The sequence below is a fragment of the Delphinus delphis genome, chromosome 2, assembly GCF_949987515.2.
Source record: "Delphinus delphis chromosome 2, mDelDel1.2, whole genome shotgun sequence".
In the NCBI taxonomy this organism is placed as follows: domain Eukaryota; kingdom Metazoa; phylum Chordata; class Mammalia; order Artiodactyla; family Delphinidae; genus Delphinus; species Delphinus delphis.
In genome coordinates, this window is record NC_082684.1 from 153565397 (window position 1) to 153572596 (window position 7200).

Genomic DNA, 7200 nt, shown 5'->3' on the forward strand with positions numbered 1-7200 from the left:
TTATACCTGAGTAATGAGCAGATCTGCTTGTTCTGGGCAGTAGTTTTCCTTCTGGCAGCTCTGTGCGGTAGGCAATCCTGTGTTTGGCATTTTCTCAATTGGGCTTTCACGAGCTGTTCTTCTTGTTTGTGTACAGCTCACCCCACATCCCCCGGAGCCTGACCCAGGGCTTTGCCTGTTCTCTTTCTGGCAGGTCTTCCAGTTACACGTGATTGGCATTTCAACCATGGGACTCCTGGGTGCTCAAATTCTTTCCGATCTAGGATGTTAACTAAACTCATTGTGGTGATCATTTTGCAGTATACACACATATCAAGTTGTTATGCTGTGCAACTAACATGGATACGATGTTATATGTCCATTATATCTCAGTAGAAAAAACAAACAAAAGAGATTTTTAATAGTAAAATGTTAACCTGGGGTGGAAAGGCAGAAATTTTGGAGGAGGGAATTTGCCTGGTGTCTTCCAAACGGCTCCTCGTAGGTGACTCAGTTTTTCGTCCTGCTTTTTCCAGAAGGACATTTGCATGATTCTGGATAAGGGGTTGGGGGCGAGGCAGACCACTACTCCTGGGAGTCCCAGGCTCTGAACTGAGTACCAGCTACTTCCCCAAACTGCCCATGTTCCCCATTGAGCCCACGGGCACAGTGACAGTCCCAACACCTAAGGCATCTGTTGCCAAGGAGACCGTCTGGCTGGAATGATGATTCCAGCTTGGTGGAGTTCTAGGTCAGGCATGTTGGCTGGCTGGAGCTCGCACAGCCAGGGTCCATCTCTGAGGGCAGCTTGGCCATTTGTTTTGGGCCTGTGTCGTAACCAACACTGTTCATATTTTATCAAAGTGGAGAAAAAGCGTAAAGGGAACCGTGCCCTTTGAAACTGAGACTGGTTTGTAAAAGAGCAAAGTCTAAAGCATGGTGTGGATTTAAAACGTGCAGCGTTTCAGAAAATCCTCGGTTTAGAATTAATTTATGTTAGAACCGGAAAGACCTTAGAAGATACTGATATCAAGCATCGCCCTAAGATTATTCTTTTAAGACTCAGAATTGTGTTCTAGTTCAGTCTCCGCCACCCACTAAGCAGGTTATTATTATTATTATTTTGGCATCTCTAAAAGGAAAAGTTTGGGAGACAGTGCTTTGGGAAATATCCTTGTTCTCCTTACTTGCTGCAAGTAATAAATGCTTCCTTCTCCCAAGGGGGGAGAAAAAAGGGAAAAGTTTGCACAGTGGGGCCCCATGTTCTTTTCAGCACAAACCTGTGATTCCAGAATTTGGTTGTAGAATTGATGTTAATGTAAGTTGCCCCCTAGTGGCTAAAGTTAGAATTGCAGATTATATCAACGTGGAATTTCTGGAAGCAATAAGAAACCTAAATTCTACAGTAACACAGTGATTACCCTTTTAAATGAAATAATGCAGGTACAACAATTGGCACCCAAGCTCTCAGTAAACGGTGGGGATTATTTCCATGTATAGCTCATGCTCACCGTGCTTCAGAGGAACTTTCACACGAGTGTAAAAAGAAACCTTGACCATTGTTGACTGCCATATCGTAATAGTAAAAATTAGAAACAGCCTAAATGCCTATCAGTAGGATGGTAGCATGCTTGCCCCATGAAATACTATACAAAGTGAAAATTAGTTATCAAGAGTTACATCTGACCACCTAAGTCACAGCATAAGTACACCTTTAATGCAAATTACCCTCCTCAATAATTTTACCCATTTATACTCTTTGGAACAGTGTATGAGGGTTCCCATTTCCTCATATACTCACCAATACTTGTATTTGTCTGATTTAATTCTTTGGACCAGTCTGATGTGAAATGATATTTTATTTTTTAAATTAAGTGTCCTCTTCCTTAGTAGAGAGGTTAAGCATGTTTTCATACTTCTGTCATTTGATTTTCCTCTCTGTGAATAGCTAGTTCAAATCGTTGTTCTAGGTTTCTACTGATTTGAGAGTCTTTTTATTATTTATTTGTATGAGTTCTTTACAATAGATAAGAACTTTTCATTGGCTGTACACTTTCCTCCAGTGTATGGCTTGTCTTTTCACTTTTAATATACCCTTTTTTTCATATACAAGTTTTACATTTTAATGTAGTCAAATATGTATTACATATGTGTGTGTCTATATATATATATTCCCTTTATGGCTTGTTTTATCTTGTGGTGGTGTGTTGAAGCAATCCTTTTTCACTCTTAAGATAAATATTCTACTATATGTTCTTGAAAGTTAAAAAGTTTTTCAACTAAGTCTTTAATTTACCTACAATTGATTTTTGTGTATAGTGTGAGGTAGGGAACTAATTACATTTTTATATGGATAATCAATTTTCCTAGCTCCATTTATTGAATAACAAATTCTTCCCTGTCTAAGGCAATGGACTGTGGGATCAGAGTGCCTGGGTTCAAATGACCGCTTCACTTTTGATTAGTGGTATGATCTTGAGACAGTTACTCAGTCTCTCTGGGTTTCGATTTCTTCATCTGTAAAACGGAAATAATAATACTAGCAGCTGTTATAGGATTATTGGAGGTATTAAGCAAATTAAATCTAACAAAATTATTTTTTTATTTTTTATTTTTGGTTGCATTGGGTCTTTGTTGCTGCGTGTGGGCTTTCTCTAGTTGCAATGAGTGGGGGCTACTTTTCAGTTTGGTACACGGGCTTCTCATTGTGGTGGCTTGTCTTTTTGTGGAGCACGGGCTCTAGGTGCGCAGGCTTCAGTAGTTGTGGCACACAGGCTCAGTAGTTGTGGTGCATGGGCTTAGTTGCTCCACGAAGTGTGGGATCTTCCCGCACTAGGGCTCAAACCTGTGTCCCCTGCTTTGGCAGGTGGATTCTTAACCACTGTGCCAAAAGAGAAGTCCCAAGTGAGTTAAATTTAAAATACTTAGGGCCTGTCACAAAGTTAAGACTCAATAAATGTGAGTTATTATTATTTTTATTGCGGATATATTATGCTGCCTCTGTCATAGACCCTCTACACAGTTGAAAATCCATGTATAACTTACCTCCATATATGTGAGTCCTCCATATTCGAGGTTCCTCCATATCTGTGTTTTGTCATCCATGTATTCCACCAACTGGGGTCATGTAGTACTGTAGTATTTACTATTGAAAAAAATCTGCTTTTACGTGGTCTTGCGAAATTCAAACCTGTGTTGTTTGAGGGTCAACTGTACACGGGAGGCTTTCCTGCTCTTTTGCAGATTGTGTAACTTCTCAGCTTCTATAATCTCATGAGCCAATCTCTCATAATAAATCTCTTTCTGTATATCTGCACATATCCTATTGGTCCTGTTTCTCTGGAGAACCCTGGCTAATACAAGTGCAGTGACACTAATAGATGTCTCTGTGCAAGTCTAATAATAATATGTTCACCCTGAAGACCAACCACCCCAGGCATCATTATTAGAAAGGCTATTCATTCATCACTGCCAAAGCGATGAGAAACTAGAGGTTTTTTTTAACAGCACTTTTTTAGTACAATATGCAAATCGTTGGTTGACTTAGTATAAGATTAATGAGGATGTCTCATGTGAGTGGGGAGATATTCATTTTAGGTTTGATGATTTAATCACAGTTAATTACTTAATTAACATGTAAAACCCTGATGCAACTAAAAGGTGGAATGAACAAGAAACTGGAATAATTGTTTTGCTGAGATGACAGTCATATAGTTGAAAGGGACTAATACACATTGAACATGCAAAATGGTGTAACTTTTACTTTCTTGGAGGTAAAATAAAAGCCCTTTGAAAAGATAAATGAGCAAAGTTTAAAAACCACAGAAACCATTTCTTTGTTTCACAAGTCCAAAAAGAGTTATAATTTCTAGTAGATCGTTCTAAAGGATTTAAAATTCACCCATCCAACTGTTCGTTCCACACATGTTCACCGAGCGCTCCATTGTATCGGGCATTCTGTTGATCCCCAGATGCGTATGCATATTCAGGCCAAGAATGGCAAGACAAAATTAAAATGAGAAAAAAGGACAAGGTGGGGCAAGGGATGATATTTGTGAAGCTAGATATCAGGACACGTTTATAAAAGTGTGTGTGTTTGTGTGTGTGTGAAAGAGAGAGAGAGAGAGAGAGAAACAAGGAACAAAGAAGAGAACTAGGACGGATCTGTGTATGTATGGGAACTTGGTAAATGATAGAATGGCATTATAAAGCAGTAGGGAGAGGACCATCCATTCAATGAATTGTCCTGATTCAATTGGTTATCCAAATAGTAAAAAGAAGTAAAATTATATCACTGTATCACACAAAGTAAATTCCAGTTGGATAAGAATTTTGAAGTCAAAATAAAATGTAGAAGCGTATCATCATATTCTCAGCCATAAAAGAAAAGACTGGTAAATTTGGCTACACTAATATTAAAAATTTTCCTAAACAAAAGAGATCAGACACATTTAAAAGCCAAGCTATAGGATAGTAGATAATGTTTGTAACATACATACTTGACATGGGTATTGCATCAGAAGTACTGATCCAAGAGGAAAATCAATTGCATGAGAATAAGAAAAGGCACCACATACAAACGCTAGAAATTGGGGTGAGATATAAAGCAATGATAGAAAATAGGCAGAAGGATGGAAGAGCTTATTTACGTCAAGCCACAAAAATGAAAGGACACAAGAACACATAAGAATCTGATCAAAGGCATCTGCCCAAGTTGTCCTTGCCCACTCTGTTGCCCACTGTTCACGCAGTGAGTCTTACCACACGCAAATGAGGCAAACAGTAGTTGAAGAAATATTGACCAACAATTTTCCCCAAATGGCAAAAAATATCAAATTACAGATTGAAGAAACCCAACAAACATCAAGCAGAATAAATTCAAAGAAAATCATACCGAGGCACAGGTAAAATTGCTGAAAGCCAAAGGTAAAGTCTTAAATGTGGCCGGGAAACCCCCCCCCCAACAAAACACCCCAAAACAGAATACGTATAGGGGAAAAACAATGATAACAGATGATTTTTCATCTGAAACAATGCAAGCTAGGAGACCATGGAAGGACATCTTTAAAATGTTCAAAGAAAACACAATCCTTGCACTTAGCCTCTTCCCTCCAACACCGTCTCTATAGGTTATATTATCCTTCCTGATGACTTTAGACAGTTTCCATATGCTCAGACTCCCAATTTTAAAATTTTCACCCCAAATCTTTAATCTCCAGGATCATATGCTAACTATCTATTAACATCACCACCTGGACATCTTGCTTTTCACCCCAGACTTCTTTTTTTCCCTGTTTAAGTAATGATCCCTAATAGCTGCTCATGCCAGAAATTTGGGACTTGTTCACGGTACCTCTCTGCCTTCGCCTGTAATGTATCACCAAATTCTATTCTACATTGAAGACTTTAACCTTTATCTTTGGCTTTCAGCAATTTTACCTGTTCCTTGGTAACAAATTTGTTTCTTTCTATTTTTAAAGTTGCCTCCCCTCTTGTCTGGAAATTTGTAGCAGCTTCCTGTCTGATTCCCTAGTTTCACTCCTCTCCACTCCAGGCTATTCTCCCCATATCACATGGAGTGACCTTTTATATATAGATATAAATCTGATCACATTATTCCCATGTTTAAAACTTGCAGTAGCTTCCCATTGCAATGAGAAACAATGTTAGTTTAATACCACCTACAAGCCTCTACGGGGTATGCCCTATCTATATCTCTTAACTCAAGCTCCAGCCACACTGACCCTCCTCCAGATTCGTCAATGTGCCAACCTTCTTCCTACTTCAGTCACTTTACATTTATTCTTTCTTCTGCTGGACAAACTGTTATTCTCTTTTTTTAAAAAATCTGATAAATGCCTACTTATTCATCAAGTCTCCGTTTAAATATCACTGACTTGGAGAAAATTTACTTGACCTCCTATCTAAAAATTTGTTTCTCTTGTTATTGCCTCTCATGAATCCCTCTTTCTTCTCTTTTTCCTCCTTCTTTACAAAGCCCTTAACATGATCACTCACTATACATTTGTCTGTTTACTTTATCAGACTGTAAGCTCCATACAGACAGAAACCAATGTCTGTTTTGTTTAAGGTGTGTCCCTAGCATAATGTCTCATTGTGGGCACTTGTATTAGTTAGTGCTAGCTGTTGTAAGAGAAGAACTCTTAGTGCCAACATAATAGGACTTCATGTTTTGCTCATGTTAAGTTCAAAATGTATGTTCTTTGTTTAAAATGGAAGTATAGTTGATTTACAATGTTGTGTTAATTTCTTCTGTACAGTAAAGTGATTCAGTTATACGTATATATGCATTCTTTTTTATATTCTTTTCCATTATGGTTTATCACAAAATATTGCAAATAGTTCCCTGTGCTATATAGTAGGACCTTTTGGTTTATCTATTCTATGTATAATAGTTTGCATCTGCTAACCCCAAACTCCCACTCCATCCCTCCCCCATCCCCCTCCTCTTTGGCAACCACAAGTCTGTTCTCTATGTCTGTGAATCTGTTTCTGTTTCATGGATAAGTTCATTTGTGTCATATTTTAGATTCCACATATAAGTGATGTCATATGATATTTGTCTTTCTGACTTACTTCACTTAGTATGATAATCTCTCATTGCATCCATGTTGCTGCAAATGGCATTATTTCATTATTATTTATTTTTAAAATTTTATATTTTTAAAATTTTTGGCTTCATTGGGTGTTTGTTCCTGCTCGTGGGCTTTCTCTAGTTGCGTCGAGTGGGGACTACTCTTTGTTGTGGTGCATGGGCTTCTCATTGAGGTGGCTTCTCTTGTTATGGAGCACGGGCTCTATGTGTGTGGGCTTCAGTAGTTGTGGCACGTGGGCTCAGTAGTTGTGGCACACGGGCTTAGTTGCTGAACAGCATGTGGATCTTCCCAGACCAGGGATCGAACCCGTGTCCCCTGCATTGGCAGGTGGATTTTTTTTTTTTTTTTTTTTTTTTGCAGTACACGGGCCTCTCACTGTTGTGGCCTCTCCTGTTGCGGAGTGCAGGCTCCAGACGCACAGGCTCAGCGGCCATGGCTCACGGGCCTAGCTGCTCTGCGGCATGTGGGATCTTCCTGGACCAGGGCATGAACCCGCGTCCCCTGCATTGGCAGGCGGACTCTCAACCACTGCGCCACCAGGGAAGCCCATGGCAGGTGGATTCTTAACCACTACACCACCAGGGAAGTCCTTTCATTCTTTTTT